This window comes from Uranotaenia lowii, chromosome 2 (assembly GCF_029784155.1).
Source record: "Uranotaenia lowii strain MFRU-FL chromosome 2, ASM2978415v1, whole genome shotgun sequence".
Taxonomy (NCBI): Eukaryota; Metazoa; Arthropoda; class Insecta; order Diptera; family Culicidae; genus Uranotaenia; species Uranotaenia lowii.
In genome coordinates, this window is record NC_073692.1 from 21,959,932 (window position 1) to 21,980,490 (window position 20,559).

At 33.3% G+C, this 20,559-nt stretch overlaps 1 protein-coding gene across 1 annotated transcript in view; it reads right to left on the reverse strand.

The window, feature by feature from the left end:
* LOC129741144 (potassium voltage-gated channel protein Shaw-like) overlaps positions 1 to 20,559 on the reverse strand; it is a 178,145-nt gene that overhangs the window by 130,713 nt on the left and 26,873 nt on the right. The gene's annotated exons all lie outside the window — the stretch shown is intronic.

The window sequence follows — 20,559 nt, forward strand, 5'->3', positions numbered from 1 at the left end:
CGCGAAGTATTGCATGAAAAGTAGTCATGCAATACCTCGCAAGGCACACAACAGTGGTGTCTATTGAATTTATTGTTTATCAATGCCAAAAGACATACAGTTGCGTTCAAAAAAGAATGAAATCGCATGAAGCTGCGCATCCACTTCCAACTTTGACAAGCTGCCATTTCTCTCTCGGTTTATATTTTCTCATGAAAATTTCACAAAATCTAGTTCAACTATCCAACTAACACTTCACAAAATTTGAAGTCTTTCCAATGACGAGAAACAAATATACAGCTTTTCCCGTAAAAAAGGGAAAATTTGGAATTGCTTCACTAAATTTGGTGTATCTTTGACAATTTTCATTGAAAAATCTTGAAATTTGGCTCTAAGATGTAAAAATGTTTGACCTAATATAAGGCCAAGTTTCGTCAAAATCGATGATCGTGATCAAAAATGGTGCCGGATTGAAAATTAGGTTCATTATCGCTCAGCAGACGATTTCATTCTTTTTTGGACGGATGTTTGTATGGAACAATCGTAATCTATGTATTCTTGGTTTTTTCTTTCACAAAACCAAAAGTTATCACAAAGAATGTTGTAAATTACTAGAAACTTCATTCGTACTTTGTTTCGAAAGAGAAAATGTTTCAACAGGGTTCAAAATAAGAAAAACAGAGTTTCAGAAATGACCTGCTAATTATAACGATAAACAAATTTGATCCACAATTAAAGCGAATATTCTATTTGCTCTATTGTTTCAATACCAGCTCTGTTGGAACAATTTCTATTTCTTAGCAAAGCAAGGATGAAGTTTCTATCAATTTACAACATTCTTTGTAATAAATGTTGGTTTTATGGAAGAAAAAACCAAGAATACATAGATTACGATTGTTCCATACAAACATCCGTCCAAAAAAGAATGAAATCGTCTGTTAGGCGATAATGGACCTCATCTTCAACCCGGCACCATTTTTGATCACGTTCATCGATTTTGACGGAACTTGGCCTGGTATTAGATCAAACATTTTTACATCTTTGGACCAAGTTTCAAGATTTTTCAATGATATTTGTCGAAGATACAGCAAGTTTAGTGAAGCAATTCCAAATTTCCCTTTTTTACGAAAATAGCTCTATCTTTGTTTCCCGTCATTAAAAAGACTTCAAATTTCGTATAGTGTTAGCTGAATAGTTGAACTAGATTGTGTGAAATTTTCATGAAAAAATATAAACCGAGAGAGAAATGGCAGCTTGTCAAAGTTGGAAGTGGGTGCGCAGCTTAATGCGATTTCATTCTTTTTTGAACGCAACTGTACCTCTGTTAAACAGCTAATAACTTTTTTGTCTAATAAGATACGAATTTACGGTCTTCGACAAAGTTGTTCAGCGGAAAATTTCCTTTAAGAATTTTATAAATTGGCACAAAAACCACCAGCTGGCTCGGTTCCACAGAAGAAACAAAAATGATGTTGATTTTTCAGTACAAAATATTCTATTTTCCCATACAAACCTAAAAGTCCAAATTTACTCATGTAAACGTTACTTAAAAATTCTGCAAAAAATCATGGATGAGTTTTGGACCAAAACGAAGCTTTTGAGACCCCAGGGTTTGAGAAATTCGAAAATGACCCCAAATCGACTCAGTCTAATGCTTCATTCCTCAGCTAAATATATCTCGAAACTGGAATGTCTGACCTAGATCGAATGTTTTAAAAAAAAATGTACCAAATCGTAGAAAATTACAAACCGGTTATCTCAAAAAAAACTTCAAAATATTATTTTTTTAACTATTCCACTTAGTTTGAAAAATCTAATAAAATGAGACTAGAAGATCTTATTTATCACTTAAAAATGTTTTCCACACGAAAAAATATAATATAAACATTTATTCCAATATGTTAATCGCAAGAGTATTGTACTATCTTTTCAATGCCATATTTTCAAAGCAATAATATACTCTTAATTATTTAAGAATTTTTTTCCAAAATGTATGTTATGGGTTCACTCGATTTTTTCTTCTTAAGTGAAGCTAAGCACGAAGTTATTAACAATTATCCAATTACTAATATTTATCCAATAATTTCTTGATAAAAAGGATTCAAAAAAGTGCGATTATCCAAAATTTAGAAAACAGCGTCTTTAGGTATGTAATAAAAATTGAGTAATTGATAAACTTTCAGAATTCTTTCTATCTGATACTAATAAAATCAATTGAAATTGTATCTTTAGGTTCCGCATGATTTTTGCCAATGCTTAAGGCACCATAATAAAAGGATAAAGTCTTCTTTTATAAAGCATCAAATTTTCTTCAACTTTCAAAATATCACATTTTATATAGTCCCACTAGAACGAATCTAGTTCATTAACGGGTTCATGTATCTATTTAACTTTTGCTGCATGTTAACTTGAAATTACACGCTGTCAATAAAAATGCATAACATGGTAATCTGCAAAATTTTCAAGAGTGATCAAGAATACCTTTCTTTTCTACTAGGTAACTTCACAGAAAATAATATAAAATTCTATCAGCGCATTCAAAAATTATTCACAAATCAAAGTTTTGCACTTTTTCTAATACACTCCTTAAAGAAGATGGAGAGATTGTTTTGTATGGGGGCTCCCATTCCAAAATAGTGAGATTTTCAAAAATATTATATAAATCATCTCTGACCCAAAAAAAACCTCAGATACCAAATTTCACTACCGCCTGTTTATAAGAGATGGTGAAGTAAAAAACGCCTCCATTTTTATACATATAAGGATTTTAAAAAAAAAACTGAAAAACTGCTTAATTTGAGCAGCAATATCTTAACTTTTCTTATCATCGAGTAAGAATGCTGATGATGCAAGGCAATATAATTCACATTTTTACATTTCAAGTGCAGCGAATTTCAGAACTCCTGTTCTATATTTGAAAATATAGAACAGATCGAGTAAGAAAGTAACGCATTGATAAGTACACAAGATTGTAGAAAATTTTTCGAGAAATTTGAAGGATAATCTACCGTCTCCACTTACCTCATTTACTTGAAAATTTTTCTCGCTTTGCATCTATTACGCTCATCTCCTTAGCCAGCATGTGTAAACAACATGTTCTGCATCAGATTGAACAAAATTTTTAAAATATTTTCACTCCCTATTTTTTAAATGGTTTTCTGAAGTTTACCTATACCAAAAATCGTCCCCACTCACCCCAATGTACCTTCTAGAAGCTTTAACAGTTTCAATACGGGAATTTTGGCGAAGTTTCTAAAATATTATTCAAAATAAACCTTAGATGATTTTAATAGCGAGAATCAAAACGATTCTTAGTCTTCAACAAATCTGTTAAATAAATTGAATTTTTAATATGAAATGTTTCATCACTTTTCAAACTGAACCGATCTTCAATAACTTGTAAAATAACAAAGTTATGGTCGAAACAAGTTTGCATAATTTGGTGAACCTCATCTGAAAATGATAAAACTTTAACTAAAGTTTTAACGAAGATAGCCCGAAGAAATATTTCACTAAAGTACAACTCATGAGCTTTAAATGCACTTTAAAAGATTAGCAAGATTAGCAATGACTTTATTTATTTTAAGTACTATGCATTTTTTTTTGCAATAAATTTAACAAATGCGTTTTGCTTAGTATCAAAAAAGGTTTCGAATGCAACTCGAATTTTTATGTTTGGTCCATCTCACCCTGAGCTGTTCGGGTTTAAATTTTAAGTGCGAGTTTTTGGGAATGTTTAAACATTAAGCTATTTTAAGCCATATTAAGTTTGCATATATATTTTGCCAAATACATCCGAAAAAGGCTTTGATCATCATCTTTCGAATAAGATAAAAAAAAATGCAATATGTCATAAGATGGCTGAGATATGGCTGAACGAAATTCGGATGTTTTTGATCCTAAACTTATGGCAGACAGTACATAATAGTTATTCAAAATGAATTAAACTTTGTTTTGACTATTCCACTTATTTCAGCAGTTGTTTAAGAGATGCTTTCTTCTAATATCAGATGACTTATTTAAAACTTTCAAACATGACAACAAAAATTGTAAAAAAATATATTCTTACGTACTTTGGACCTTAGTCTAAGAAAGCGTATAAGTTTTGAGATCAAGCTTTGAACCATGGGTCGAAGAATGGAAATATAGATGCTTCCGAATTTTACGTATATCCAATAAAATAGATTCCAACGGATCATGGCAGACATTCGCAAAGATAGAGGAGAACGGAAACTTGCTCCTATTTTAGTTTTTAAGTAAGATTCTCTCGTTTTTGAAGAAAAGTATGTGATTTCGCTTAAAAGGTCCAAAGTCGGGCAGCAAACCCTCATTCAATCGTCTCCAAATTGAAGATTTATTTTATTTGGAAGCGTTTTATCTCTGAAATAAGAATATTTATCAGTTTATTTGTTCAAGTTTGTTTATTTGTTCATCATAGTTGTCAATTTATTCTTAAAGCTTTTAAAAGCCGTATCACAAAAACTAGAAGCTGTTTTAGGACCGGAACATTTTCGGATGGTATTTAGAACTCGCGACGAACTTTGATCAATAACTTTTAATCGAAACACTTTATTTCCGATTAAAATACTTAGGGGTTAATTTGGGCGATGTGTATAGCACGGAGGATTGATTTGGACCGTGTCTCAAACTGTGTTGTGTTTAAAGTAGAAAATATTGTAGAAATGTTTTAAAGCGAGAATTTCCTATCATTTTAATTGACACATTTATATATTGTTTCAGTATTAAATACGAAAGAGAAGAGAAAAAGCTTTGAATGAACATTCTCTTACGCTCTGTAAGTGAACAGACCCTATCTCTTCTAGAGGCCATTTAAGGTCCGTTTCGAAAGGTTCTTAGTTACCGTCATTTTTTTTCTTACTGCTACTAGACTAGGCACCGCAATGTTTATACTTAATAAGAGATGATAGACAAAATCTTACAACAAATCAAATTTAGAACACCAAAACAAGCAAAATCTGTTATTCAAGCATGGGCAAAAAAATGCTGTTCTTTTAGGTATAACCCTAAGATTTTCCCTCAGATTATGATCTCTAGATGATTTCATCATTTTGAACTAGGCCTCAACGTTAAAAGAAAGGCTGGACTGACACGTAGGGGAGATGAGGGCATAATGGGCACCTTAAGGAAAATGCTTATTTAACCATAGAGAACAGCTGTAATATGTGAATTACATCATTGATTCGTGTTCCGACACTCAAATAGTCTATTGTCTAATTGGATGAAACTTGAAAAAGTAGATAAAAACGTTTAAAGATGTATTTTAAAAAATTTTGCCGAAAGCTGAAAACCAGTCACTGTAGAGGCATAATGAGAAACCCCCCGAGGCAGTATGAGCACCATTAATGAAGGCATAATGAGCATTTTCTGCCGGGGAATCTAGCAGCGAATTCGACTCGATGAAGTCAATTGAGTAATAGAGCTACAGCTCAACTTGTATCGTCTGACGATTTGGCCTATTGGTTAGATGTCGGAGAGATAATCAGTAGGCTCGAGTTCGATTCCTGGTGGAGGTGATTTTTTTTTCTTCTTTAATCATTTATGATCATGATTGCACTAAACGGTGAGGCGTAGATTCATCAAACAAAGCAAAAACAAAATCATCTAGGTCTGTTTGTAGAATTCAAAAAATTAACACATGTTCATACATTATGTATCTGGTGTTTTGTTTGACGGATGATGCTTTGATGCTATTAGCCGTATAATGTAACAATAAAAAAAATCAATCATGAATGGTATGTGCAAAAAAAAATCCCCTCGAACAGGAATCGAACTCGAGTCTACTGATTACCTCTCCGACATCTTACCAATAGGCCAAATCGTCAGACGATACAAGTTAAGCTGTAGCTCCATTACTCAATTGACTTCATCGAGTCGAATTCGCTGCTAGATTCCCCGGCAGAAAATGCTCAATATGCCTTCATTGAAAGGGCTCTGTTCGCCTCTAGTGAACAAATTAAAGTAAAAACGCGTTTTACAATTGATTAAAGTGAAAAATCAAAAATTTTATGATGCTGAAAATTGAAAAACAATGTGTAGATCATGTTGCAGTGCGTACATTTCAGATCAAGATGATTTGAAGGTCATAAAAGCTTATTTGGTGGTGCTCAAAAATTATAATATTTTCGTCACTTGAGAACCTTGCTGGTTATTATTTAATATTTCTGTAAATATGAAAAGGATATTTCTTTTTTGGTGAAAAATTAATACTATAGGTAGTACGAAACAAGTCCTCATGAAAATTTGTTTAAGAAAATACGTACTTATGTAGAAAAATGGACTTCTCATTATGCCTCGGGTGCTCGTTATGCCCTCATCTCCCCTACGTGCAAAAACTTGTTTAACACATCATTTTCACGGCTTGTTTGCATTTCATTTGAGACATGTTCGCTTTTTTGAGCAAAGCATAAAAAAAACAATAATGAAAAAAATGCAGAATCACCGACAAAGGCTCGTGGCGTACTCCCGTTACTTGTCCTTTCTTTGTGCTAAATGAAATTTACTGGCTCGAGCTGACTTCGGGACTCTACTGAGAGTGTCTTGCTGTGGCAGGTGAATTGTCTTGGTTTGGGATGAAAAAGAAAAAAAAGCATCGAAGGAAAAAATTATCGGGAGAAAACTTGAAAACTTAAGCATCGAGCTGGCTCCGTTCAGTGTGCAACACTGTGCGATAATTATGGATAATGAGTGTACTGAAGTGCTAAACTTTTGTCTTGCACCAGGGCTCTTTTGAGAGTGTACAGAGAAAAAATGGAAAAGTGGATGGAGTTAATTAGCACTCATTTGGGTAGATACTGCAAGAAAATAGGGGACAACATTATACACGCAAACATTACGATCGTTTTGGCGAGGCGTTGCACTAGTTATCAGCTATCGATTCCCCTAATCTAAGTTTTGCATTTTTCCTGTAAGACTTGATTTGTATCAAAAGTAATGTTATACTCAGAATGTCAATGACACAGGTGCTCAGTATTATCGCTTTCCTCTTAACTTATTGTCACTAAATTCCTCACATCGTTTTAGATTCCATCTTTTAGAAATATTCTTACCGATCCTGAGATGATCACAAAACTTTGTCTAACATTTCAAAAGTAAACTTCCAAAAGTCGCACTTACCCCGGTTACCAATTAGACAAGTTTCCCGAATGGCACCTTTGCCAAGTCTGTTCCAATCGTGAGACAACAACCGTCTGGGAGTTTCCAAAACGGCTTGGTGGCAACAAAATTTCGTCCTATGATTCTGATAACAAGCATAAATTAATCAACTTTCCATTTCCTCGAGCAAAGTAGGGTGTTTGCCCCCTCGGCTTCTAAAGTGAGCAAGTGGGAAGCTAAGTGAGTAAGTGTTTTCTCAGCTCGCGAGAATCATCTACTAAATATTCTAGCTTCCAGAAGTGCTGTGAAGGAAAACCGTACGCTGCAAAAGGCTCTAATACAACGTGTCAATAGAAGTGGCAGCAGTATTGAGGTAACTGCTAAAAGCGACACACAACTATAACCGTAATTGAGTTACGTGTATTAAATATTCAATGGTGTTATAACGGAGCGAAGCGGCAAGCAGATGGGATAATATTACAACACCCAGCTTGTTAGCCGTTTGAAGTGAATGCTACAGGTATTTATGCTTCAGCGAACTACCCACATTGTGCATTTATCCCTATAAACAACGATGGGATGAAATGAGAATGTTAAGTCGATAGACGATGGAAAAGTGTTACATACGAAAATTGTATTATTTTTGTCAACGTCTAGTAAAAAACGTAGTTATTAATACTGAGTCTCGTTATCCATGGTCATGATTATCGATTTAAAATCAGTTAAACATTTTTTACTTAATCTTTTTCTACCTTATTTTGGGCATTGTCAGGTAAATTCTTGTGCTGGTCCGGATTCTTCATCCAAAAGATTAACTGAATTATGATTGACTTTTTGGCCCCATGGCAACTTTCAAACCGTATATTTCTCATTCGTATACAAAAGAAAAACAAAATTTATGCATATTTGCTCAAACTTCTTTCGTTAATGACAAATCTTACTAAATTTTATCAATTTTTTTCGGCAAGAAACAGTCAATTTTGTAGGATGATTTACTCATACACTTTGTTTGTTTTCTTGGATTCTGATATATCCAAGTATAATGATAATCATTTTTTTACAACACACATCTAGGATCTCAATGAAACTTTGAAGTTTCCTCGAAGAGAATCCACTAAATTAACACTTAGTCATGATCACATTTGCTGTTGTTCAATGTCGAATACTATCATTTGACAACATCAGGTTAGGGGCCATCCATATACCACGAGTAAATTTAGATGCTTGGTAAATTTTCATGGTCCATGGCAATACACATTTTGGAAATTCATATGGATGATCATTAGAGTGCCCCAAATGACCCGACTTTTGAAAAAGTTATGTGCTGCAGGCTTAAAATGATCCTAGGCCTAGTGCAAGATCGCATGCCAAATTTGCGCCAGATCGGATCACGGGAAGGGGTCGCTCAACGAGCCTGAAGTTTGTATGCGATTTTGAGACAGTTTGTTCGGGAGAAACATAAAAACCAGTTTGTCATGGAGAACTTTGGTTTCCTTCGGCCGATTTCTTTTGAAAACGGGTTTTCTTAAAGCCCAAATTATGACAAATATTTCATTCGAAGACTACAAATCGATTCGAGTTAATATCAAAAAGTTATTAGACTTCAAAAATGGGATAACTTTTTTAAGGGTGGTGTCATCATCATTTTTGTTTCTTCTGTGCAACATAGCCTGCTAATGGTTTTTGTGCCAATTAATAAATTCTTAAAAGAAAATTTCCGCTGAACAACTTTGTCTAAGACCGTAACTTCGTATCTAATTAGACAATCAAGTTATTAGCTGTTTTACACTGGTATGTCTTTTGGCATTGATAAACAATAAATTCAACAGACACCACAAAAACGAAACAAAAATGATGATGATTTTTCAGTACAAAATATTCAATTTTCCCATACAAACCTAAAAGTCCAAATTTACTTATGTAAACTTTACTTAAAAATTCTGCAAAAAATCATGGATGAGTTTTGAACCAATTCTTTGCCATTTCCACAAATCGTTAGGCTCTTCAAGTACAAGACGTTTAATTTTTCAATTTTATCTCCTTGTTTATCTGCGAGAAATACGGGCGAAACATATCAACGAAAAGTTTCTGGATGGAAACCTGCCAGGTGACTGCAAAAGAGTTTGTTTTGCTGTCCATTAGGAAATTTTCTAAAAAAAAATCTCTCCACAATCAGTCCTAACATATTTTGCACGATTTGACTATCGAATTTTGTTTATTCTACCGGTGGACAGTTTTTCTACCTTGTAGAAATAAAGTTAGACGAACCGGTCAGAAAAAAATTGACTTTTTATCACTCTTTCTATTCTTTTTTCGGATTGAGCTTTAAAAAACTTCTCACATTCGTTCACTTCATGGAATCTATAATCTTCACTTTTATTCAAATTCCTTTTTCAAAATTTATTCTGCACAATTATTTGAGATTTGGATTCGAATGGTATTATTGTGGTTCACCTGTATATTTCTTAAGGAGGACTTTGCCGAATGAAACTTTGTTCTGATGATACATTTATAATCAGGATTGATCACTCGAGTTAGAATAAACGAACTGCACTTTTATTTTGCATTTTTTGAGCTGATTTATATCTTGTTTTAAGAATAAATAAAATAGATTTTTTCGTTTACAAACTGCTGAAGATATCACTCATTTTAGTGGGTTGTGCCAACGTAAGAACTTTTAACTACACAAATAACACACGACGTATTACAGGACACGACACTTAACGTTCTTACTAACGGAAAAAAGGAACTAAAATTACCTTTTTGTCGACCGGTTTCGGGCTCGATGTTGCCCATCTACAGGACGATGTCCGACTGATTACGTAGAAGAAAAACACTAACACAGCATCATACTGTCACGCAGTATTTGTCGAAGAGGGGTTGGTTTTTATATGGCAAACAAAAATGTATAAAAACCAACCCCTCTTCGACAAATACTGCGTGACAGTATGATGCTGTGTTAGTGTTTTTCTTCTACATAATCAGTCGGACATCGTCCTGTAGATGGGCAACATCGAGCCCGAAACCGGTTAAAAAGGTAATTTTAGTTCCTTTTTTCCGTTAGTAAGAACGTTAAGTGTCGTGTCCTGTAATACGTCATGTGTTATTTGTGTTGCGGAAGATATATCTTTGATAAAATTAAAAAAAGTAAGGGCTCCCTTAGAAAAATTGCCCCGAGCCCCCCGATGGCTTAATCCTGCCCTGTCTTCACCCAAATATGTTTGGTATCTCGTTTGGTTTCCCAAGAAACACAGATTAAGCTTACTAGAATTAGGATGTTTTATTATGGTTTAATTGTGGCATTTTTTGTGCAGCTCATTTTATGACGGTTTAATTGTGGTCATGCATAATTCTTATATTCTTGAATCGACCTTATGCTAATGCGCTAAAAAAGCTTTTATTAAACATACTGTTTTAGTTCTTTTGAAAGAGCTATGAATGACTATTCAGTTTAAACTAAAGTAAAAAACAAATTGCTCCAAGCTTTCTTTTGCATGTTCTATAATAGCACTCAGTGCATGATTATGTGGTATGGTATGGTATGGTAAGGTATGAATATCTCTACAATATAAGTACTGAGTACAAGTGCCAAAATAGTAGAATTTTTTTTTTGCTTGACGCCATCATTAATCCAAGATGGCGGCTTCCACTTTTATTTCCAAAGCTGTTATTTACTGAAAATATCATGAAACCTTCACAATATGATTATTAGGTGCAAGTGATAAACCAGTAGAAGTCAAATTTCGTTGTCCGTCGCCATCTCAAATTCGAAGATGGCGGCTACAACTCAACTTGAAAATACTTCAAATGACTGAAAATCGCATAAAACCCTCACAATATGGGTATAAGTTGAAAGCGATCAATCAGTAGAAGACGAATTTCGTTATCTGACGCCATCTTGAAATCAAAGATGGCGGCTTCCACTGAACTTCAAAATGTTGAAAAAGTCTTAAAACCGTATGAAACCCCAACAATATTGGTATTGGGTGAAATGGCTAAACAAGTAGAAGTCGAATTTTACTATCTGACGCCATCTTCAAATACACCGCTGCTGAACTTTGAAATGCTGTAAATGACAAAAAATTGCATTAAACCGTAACTTTTTGGTACTTGGTGAAAAGGCTACACTAAGCCATCTTGGCTTTTGTGATGGCTTCGAACAACGAAATTCAACTTCTAATCGTGTAGCCCTTTCACGCAATACCTCGTTTTGTTAATGTATCATGAGATTTTAAGTAATTTATAGCTTTGAAAAGAATAGCGAAAGCCGCCATCTTTCTATGTTTGGGAATCGACTGATTGTTGTGATTTTTTCTTAAGAAATTCCGGCTTGCAGTCTTTTTTAGGGCGAAAACGATTTTGTTTTTTGTATCCCACGTTTCAATCCGTTATGGATCTTCCCCAGGGACCAAGAAGTGTAGTTTTCGGTCTAAAATAGACTGCAGGCCGAAATTTCTCAAGAAAAAAGTCGCCATAAGGATTGATGCTGGCGTCAGATAGCAAAATCCGACTTCTTCTAGTTTAATCCTTTCACTCAATACTCATGATGTGGGGGTTGCAAGCAGCTTACGGTGATTGAAATCATTTTAAAGTTCAGTGGAAGCCACCATCTTGGATTTCAAGATGGCGTTTGATAGCAAACTTTGGCTTCTACTCGTTTGGCCCTTTCACTCAATACCCAAATTGTGGGAGTTTCATGCTATTTTCAGTGATTAACTGCATTTTAAGCTTCAGTGGAAGCCGCCATCTTGGATTTCGAGATGCACCTGATAGTTAAATTCGACTTCTACTCGCTTAGCCCTTAAATCCAAAACCCGTATTATGAGGGTTGCATGCGATTTTTAGTTATTTATAGCATTTTAAGGTTCAGCGAAAATCGCCATCTTGGATTTCAAGATGGCGTCGGAAAGAAATTAACTACTTCTTCTCGTTTAGCCCTTTCGCCCCATATAGTGGTGGTTTATTGAGATTTTTTGTCGTTTATAGCATTTAAAGGTGAGCGGATGCCGCCATGTTGGATTTCAAGATAGCGTCTGATAGCGAAATTTGACTTCTACTCGTTTAGCCCTTTCACCCAATACCAATATTGTTGGGATTTCAAGCGATTTTAAGTCATTTACAACATTTTAAAGTTCAGCGCAAGCCGCCATTTTGGATTTCAAGATGGCGTCAGACAACGAAATTCGACATTAACTCATGGTTTTTTCCAAGGATCATTCAAAACCAATTCCTGTCCATTAAAAAATTCTATCCTCACCCAAGTAACACAGATTATGCCAACTAGCATTAGGAAGTTTTATTATGGTTTAATTACGGCATTTTTTGTGCAGCTTGTTTTATGGTGGTTTTATTATGGCCATGCAGAATACTTATAATTTTTTTCGACCATATGTTTTCAGATGGTTTTGAAAACGCTTATAAAACTTTTATTAAACATGCTGTTTTAGTTATTTTGAAAGAGTTATGAATGCTCTTTTTAAACTATAATAAAACACAAACCTATAAGTTTGCTCCAAGCTTTCTTTTGCATGTTCTATAATAGCACTCAGTGCATGATTATTAAACCGCCATAAAACTTAGTGACAGTTCTCGATCAAGATGTCAAAACAAGACACGCTCAGATTAGATAGCACATATTTGAATTGGAACTCCCATTTTTACACATTTTTGGTAAGTTATGCGTGTTGGTTTTGAGTTAAAATTAAAAAAATACATCTTTGAAAACTTGAAATCACCGAAAGTGGTATGAATATCTTTACAATATGAGTATTGAGTGAAAGGGCCCAAATAGTAGGAAAAAAATTGTTGCTTGACGCCATCATTAATTCAAGATGGCGGCTTCCGCTTTTATATTCAAAGCTGTAAATTACTGAAAATATCATGAAACCTTCACAATATGGTTATTAGGTGAAAGTAATGAACGAGTAGAAGTCAAATTTCGTTGCCCGTCGCCATCTTAAATTCAAGATGGCGGCTACCACTCAACTTGAAAATACTGTAAATGACTGAAAATCGCATAAAACCTATATTATAGGGGTATAAGTTGAAAGAAATCAACCGGTAGAAGTTGAATTTCGCTATCTGACGCCATCTTGAAATCCAAGATGGCGGCTTCCGCTAAACTTTAAAATGCAGTGAATGACTAAAAATGACATGAAACCCAGGTGGTAGTGGGTGGAAGGGCTTAACGAGTAGAAGTCGAATATTGCTATCTTACGCCATCTTGAAATCCAAGATGGCAGTTTTCAATAAACTTTAAAAAAGCTCTAAATCATTGAATATCGCATGAAACCTCCAAAATATGGGTGTTTGTCAATTGGGATAAGCTATAAAAAGTTTATTTTTGCATTCTGACGCTATCTTGAAATCCAAGATGGTGGCTTCAGCTGAACTTAAAAATACTGTAAATGAATGAAAATAGCATGAAACTCCCAAATATATTGTATTGGGTGCTAAGGCTAAGGCGAACAATGATAGAAGTCAAATATTTCTTTTCGCGTTTCTCTGAAAATCTGTAAGTGACTGAAAATCCCACAAAAACCACCACAATACAAACCCCGTTCGTTTTTGGCAACATTCGATTTTGGCAACATCGAATTTGGCAACATCGAATTTGGCACATGTGCCTAAATCAGACGTTTAACAGAAACAACATAACCTTATAGTTTTCGCTAGAATTAGACCAATACAATTTAAACATAATAGCATGATAGGAATAATAGAATTACTTAAATGGCAAAAAAAAACAAAAACTATAAACAAAACAAGAAAAGTGCTAAATGCATTAGAAACATAATGAAAAAATAATAAAAGTGATTTAAAATGATCTAAATTGTCTTAAAATAGTAGTTTTAATGTAGTATTACGTGAAAAAAAGTTGTGTTCAAGCGATTTTCATTGATTAACAGTATTTTAAATTCAGTGGAAGCTGCCATCTTGGATTTCAAGATGGCGTCGGAAAGAAAAAAATCGAATTCAAGTTTAGACCTTTCACCCAATACCCGTATAGTGGTGGTTTAATTCGACTTTTTGTCAGCATTAAGCATTAAAAGTTGAGCGGATGCCGCCATCTTGGATTTCAAGATGGCGTCTGATAGCGAAATTCAACTTCTACTCGTTTAGTCCTTTCACTCGATACCCATTTTGTTGGGGTTTCATGCGATTTCAAGTCATTTACACCATTTTAAAGTTCAGCGGAACCGCCATCTTGGATTTCAAGATGGCGTCAGACAACGAAATTTGACTTCAACTCATGATTTATTTCACGGGTCATTCAAAACCAATCCCTTTTCATTCAAAAAGTCTGTCCTCATTTACTGTACTAATGATAAACAACTCAGAAATGAGGAACTCAACCTTAGCGTGTAATTGGTTGGCTTGCGAGAGAAACGTCAAATCGTAGCTTTTTTTGGGGTCATCATTAAACCATAATAAAACTATGAATTGACTCACGCCATGTTGGTTGCAAAATCGAAGGGCACAAAATGACGCCATGTTGATGGATTCACAATGCAAGAATTGGAAAATATTTTTTCAGGCCTTTTTCCATCAATTCCATCATTATTGACCATCAGATTTGACGAGGCGCATTTATTTTAAGATACTATTTCATATACATTTTACCTAAAATCTTGACTGGCAGTAGAAAAGACGCTCAATATATGGTTAAAACATTGGTTTTTTTAACTATTAATTTTACCAGATCATATCTGAATAATGCAATCATCATTCATCAACCATTATGGTTGCTGGAAAAAAATAAAAAAAAAACTCCGAGAACTGACAGAACCGAAAAAAAACAAAAATTTCTAACATGTTTAATAACAGCTTTTTAAAAGCTTTGGTGACCAACATTGATGACCAACAATTATATGTCTTGATGACGTTTCTAGGGTAGGGCCAAATAGCCTGATTTTGGCTTTATTAGAGTCCAGGTGATGTTATAGAATGCGCTTTAGCTTTTTATGAAGATTAATGCGATAGTCCAAACGATATTTTGCTGACCATAATAAAGCTAAAATTGTTACTTGGGCATTCACTGTACTAAGGATTAACAAATCAGAAATGAGGAACTCATCCTAAGCGTGTTATTGGTTGACTTGCGAGAGAAACGTTTTATATGGATCTCAAAAAATCATTATAAAACTAATTAGCCATTTATCTGACCATAAAAAAGCTTTTAAGCATTGAATTGACTAACGCCATGTTGGTTGCAAAATCGAAGGGCACAAAGTGACGCCATGTTCATGGATGCACAATGCGAGTATGGCCTATTTTCCATCAATTCCCTTATGATAGACCATCAGATTGGAGCATTGATTTTATGAAACTATTTCATACACATTTTACCTAAAATCTTGACTGAACTGACTATGAAGTGAAGAATATATATTAACAATGAAAAGATGTTCCAAGCTTTTAAACAAAAGTTGATAATTCCAATTAAAATTTGCAATAATGCTTCGACTGTTCCAGTAAATTTGCTAAAATATAAAGTTTTTGCGGTGTTATTAAGTAAAAGGCGCACTCCAACAATTTAATTTGACATTTAATCTAATGAATTAAAAAAAAATTTTTTCGTCAACAGATCACATGAAACCAATATATTTAGATATCACTATCAGCAGAAGAAAAAAATAAAATTTCTGTAGCCTTCCACATAAACAAATGCATAATTTATAGATACAAATAAACTCAGTCTGTTATATGAGATATTTATAAGAATTCTGCTTCCATAACCTTGGCAAACATTTTCAAAATAAAAAACCCGATTTAATATACTTGACAGTGGATTGTAGCCTTTCTTACAGCCTGTAAATTATATTTGGGTACATATTAGACTGAGTCGATTTGGGGTCATTTTTGAATTCCTCAAACCCTGGGGCCTAAAAAGCTTCGTCGTGGTCCAAAACTCATCCATGATTTTTTGCAGAATTTTTAAGTAACGTTTACATGAGTAAATTTGAACTTTTAGGTTTGTATGGGAAAATTGAATATTTTGTACTGAAAAATCAACATCGTTTTTGTTTCTTCTGTGGAACCGAGCCAGCTAATGGTTTTTGTGCCAATTTATAAAATTCTTTTAGGAAATTTTTCGCTTAACAACTTTGTCGAAGACCGTAACTTCGTATCTTATTAGGCAAAAAAGTTATTAGCAGTTTAATAGGGGTATGTCTTTTCGCATTGATAAACATCAAATTCAATTGACATCACTGCATGGCGCCTAACGAGATATTGCATGACTACTTTTCATGCAAAACTTCGCGAGGCTCCAGCAGTGATGTCAATTGAATTTGATGTTTATCAATGCGAAAAGACATACCCCTATTAAACTGCTAATAACTTTTTTGCCTAATAAGATACGAAGTTACGGTCTTCGACAAAGTTGTTAAGCGGAAAATTTCCTAAAAGAATTTTATAAATTGGCACAAAAACCATTAGCTGGCTCGGTTCCACAGAAGAAACAAAAACGATGTTGATTTTTCAGTACAAAATATTCAATTTTCCCATACAAACCTAAAAGTTCAAATTTACTCATGTAAACGTTACTTAAAAATTCTGCAAAAAATCATGGATGAGTTTTGGACCAAAACAAAGCTTTTAAGACCCCAGGGTTTGGGAAATTCAAAAATGACCTCAAATCGACTCAGTCTAGTACATATAAAACAAAATGAATTATGAATTATGATTAATGAATTTCATACGCAACTAATCCAAAATGAATTTAGGAAATAAAGATTCAAAGTTTTTATTAGGATAAAAGTATTTTTATATAATCATAATTTTCATATAAATAACCTTATTTGCAACTTATTGGAGATTTTTGAATGACTAGATTCTGGAATATCATGTATGATTCCGTTTCTATGACATTATAATCAAACTCAATTTACTCCTTTTGGAGTTACAGCATATGATATCTTCAAAATGGAAGAGGTATAAAAATTAAGAATACAATTTGAAAAAAGATGCCTGACCATGTATTTCAAATAATTCAACTTCTCAAGTAGAGAAAAACAATACATAGATAAAATTATTGGATATAATTTCAATTGCTAAAGTAAAATACGATACCAAAATGTAGAAAATCGGTAAAATAAATTTTGAAAATTAAAAATATTGAAAATTTTGGAAGGGTAGTATTTTCAATTTTGCTATTTTGAGATTTTTATTCTGTTTTGTTGATTTTGTCTATTTCATTAATTTTGTTAATTTGGTCATTTTATCAATTTTGTCAATAAGTCAATTTTATCAATTTTCATGATTTTGTCAGCATTGTTAGTTCAGTCAATTTTGTCAATTTAACCAATTTTCTAGATTTTGTCAATTTTGTCGATTTTAACAATTTTCATGATTTTGTCAACTTTTTCAAATTTGAAAATTCTGTCAATTTTGTCAAATTTGTCAAATTTGTCAATTTGGTCAGTTTAGTTAATTTTGTCAATTTTGTCAGTCTTGTCAATTTTGTCGATTTTGTCAGTTTTGTCAATGTTGTCAATTATGTGCATTTTGTCGTTTTTGTCATTGTCAATTTGGCCAATTTCCTCCATTTTGTCAATTTTCTTTGATTTTGTCAAGTTTGTCAATTTTCAATCTTGTCAATTTTGTCAATTTGGTCAATTTTGTAAATTTCGGCAGTCAATTTTGTCAATCTTTTCAATTTGGTCAATTTTGTTAATGTAGTGAATTTTGTCGATTTTGTCTTTGTCAATTTTGTGAATTTTGACAATTTGGTCATTTTGGTCAATTTGGTCAATTTTGTCGACTTTTGTCAGTTTTATCAATCTGGTCAATTTTGTCAATTTAGTGAATTTTGTCGATTTTGTCATCGTTTTTTTTAGTAATTTTTTTCAATTTTGTCAATTTTGTCAGTTTTATCAATCTTGTCATTTTTGTCAATTCAGTGAATTTTGTCGATTTTGTCATCGTCAATTTTGACAATTCTGCCAATTTTCTCGATTTTGTCAAATTTATAAATATTTTCAATTTTTATGATTTTTTCAGCTAAGTGAAGTTTGTCAAATCAATGAATTAAGCCAAGTTTGTCAATTTCGACAAATTGGTCAATTTGGTCAATTTTGTCAATTTTGTCGATTTTTGTCAGTTTTATCAATCTTGTCAATTTTGTCAATAAGTCAATTTTATCAATTTTCATGATTTTGTCAGCATTGTTAGTTCAGTCAATTTTGTCAATTTAACCAATTTTCTAGATTTTGTCAATTTTGTCGATTTTAACAATTTTCATGATTTTGTCAACTTTTTCAAATTTGAAAATTCTGTCAATTTTGTCAAATTTGTCAAATTTGTCAATTTGGTCAGTTTAGTTAATTTTGTCAATTTTGTCAGTCTTGTCAATTTTGTCGATTTTGTCAGTTTTGTCAATGTTGTCAATTATGTGCATTTTGTCGTTTTTGTCATTGTCAATTTGGCCAATTTCCTCCATTTTGTCAATTTTCTTTGATTTTGTCAAGTTTGTCAATTTTCAATCTTGTCAATTTTGTCAATTTGGTCAATTTTGTAAATTTCGGCAGTCAATTTTGTCAATCTTTTCAATTTGGTCAATTTTGTTAATGTAGTGAATTTTGTCGATTTTGTCTTTGTCAATTTTGTGAATTTTGACAATTTGGTCATTTTGGTCAATTTGGTCAATTTTGTCGACTTTTGTCAGTTTTATCAATCTGGTCAATTTTGTCAATTTAGTGAATTTTGTCGATTTTGTCATCGTTTTTTTTAGTAATTTTTTTCAATTTTGTCAATTTTGTCAGTTTTATCAATCTTGTCATTTTTGTCAATTCAGTGAATTTTGTCGATTTTGTCATCGTCAATTTTGACAATTCTGCCAATTTTCTCGATTTTGTCAAATTTATAAATATTTTCAATTTTTATGATTTTTTCAGCTAAGTGAAGTTTGTCAAATCAATGAATTAAGCCAAGTTTGTCAATTTCGACAAATTGGTCAATTTGGTCAATTTTGTCAATTTTGTCGATTTTTGTCAGTTTTATCAATCTTGTCAATTTTGTCAATTTAGTGAATTTTGCCGATTTTGTCATAGCTTTTGTCAATTTTGTTAATTTTGTCAAGTTTGTCAATTTTGTCAATTTTTACAATTTTGGTAATTTTGTCAGTTTTATCAATTTTGTCAATTTTGTCAATTCAGAGAATTTTGTCCATTTTTTCATCGTCAGTTTGGTCAATTCTGCCAATTTTCTTGATTTTGTCAATTTTATAAATTTTATCAATTTTATGATTTTTTCAACTAAGTGAATTTTGTCAAATTAATGAATTATGTCAAGTTTGTCAAATTTGTCAAATTGGTCTATTTAGTAAATTTTTTCAATTTTGTCAATTTTGTCGATTTTGTCATTTTGTATTTGGTCAACCTGGCGAAAATGGTCAATTCGGAGTTTTTTTTCCTGTTTCTTCAACTTTGTCAATAATGATTATTAGCTTTTTGCTTTATATGCATGTTCCAAAAAAATCCCAAATGCTTCAAACTCTACTATGGAGGGCTTGGTGGCGCTACTGTTTGGTTGTCATCTTCCATTGGCTTCAGCAAGTAACAGTTCAGATTGACCTCCAAGCCGTCATCGTTTTTGCTCGACACCAACCCCAACAACAACAACAACGTAACGTTAGATCTGAAGAGAGGAAGAGAAAAGGGAACAAAAAAACAAGCCCGAGAGCTTAAAGCTCGAGAGGATTCAGTAGCATTTGTCTTATTGGATTTAATTTGCTTCCACGGGCGAAATACTCTCCTGTCGTTGCTGCTTAAGAAAAAGCTTCGTAAGCACGAACGGCACATGAGAAGATGAGAGGATGTGCATACATCGTCCGCGTACCCGTTTTGTTTTCCCCTTCTCAGAGCAATCTGTGCCTGAATATAATGTTGGGGAAGTCTCGAAGTTACTATCGCTTTCGTACCATGCAGTGTGGGCATGACGTTCTCATCAACGACTTCATTAATTTCGGGGTCGTACCCCTTGGTGAAAACCAATTCGTAGCTTCGGTTCCGAAATATTTGAAATGGTTTGGTTTCAAACTGATCCATTAAAATGAAAAAATCACATCCATTGGCCGGGAAAATTTGAACTGTCGTCTTCCTCCCACACGGTTTCTGTCACGATGACAACAAACCTTAGTGGGAGTGAAGCTTGTCTGTTCTCCCTTCCACACATCAACAGATCCATACTTTTAGATAGCAAGCGCGTATCTATGACGTCACGTGTAATTTGACGTCATAGATTCGATAATCTTGATTTTAGTGATTGCTGGTTGTGGCTAGGAAGCCAAATTGACACGTTTTTTGGAGTGATGATTTGATGACAATTACTATGAAAATTTAATTTTCAAACAATTATGTTTTTTTTTCTTTCTTTTATAGGACGAAGAAGAAAAAAAATCAATTTTTTAAGATAAAAATCATTTTTATTGTACTGCCCAGTTTCGCAAAAACGTGCAAAAAAGTT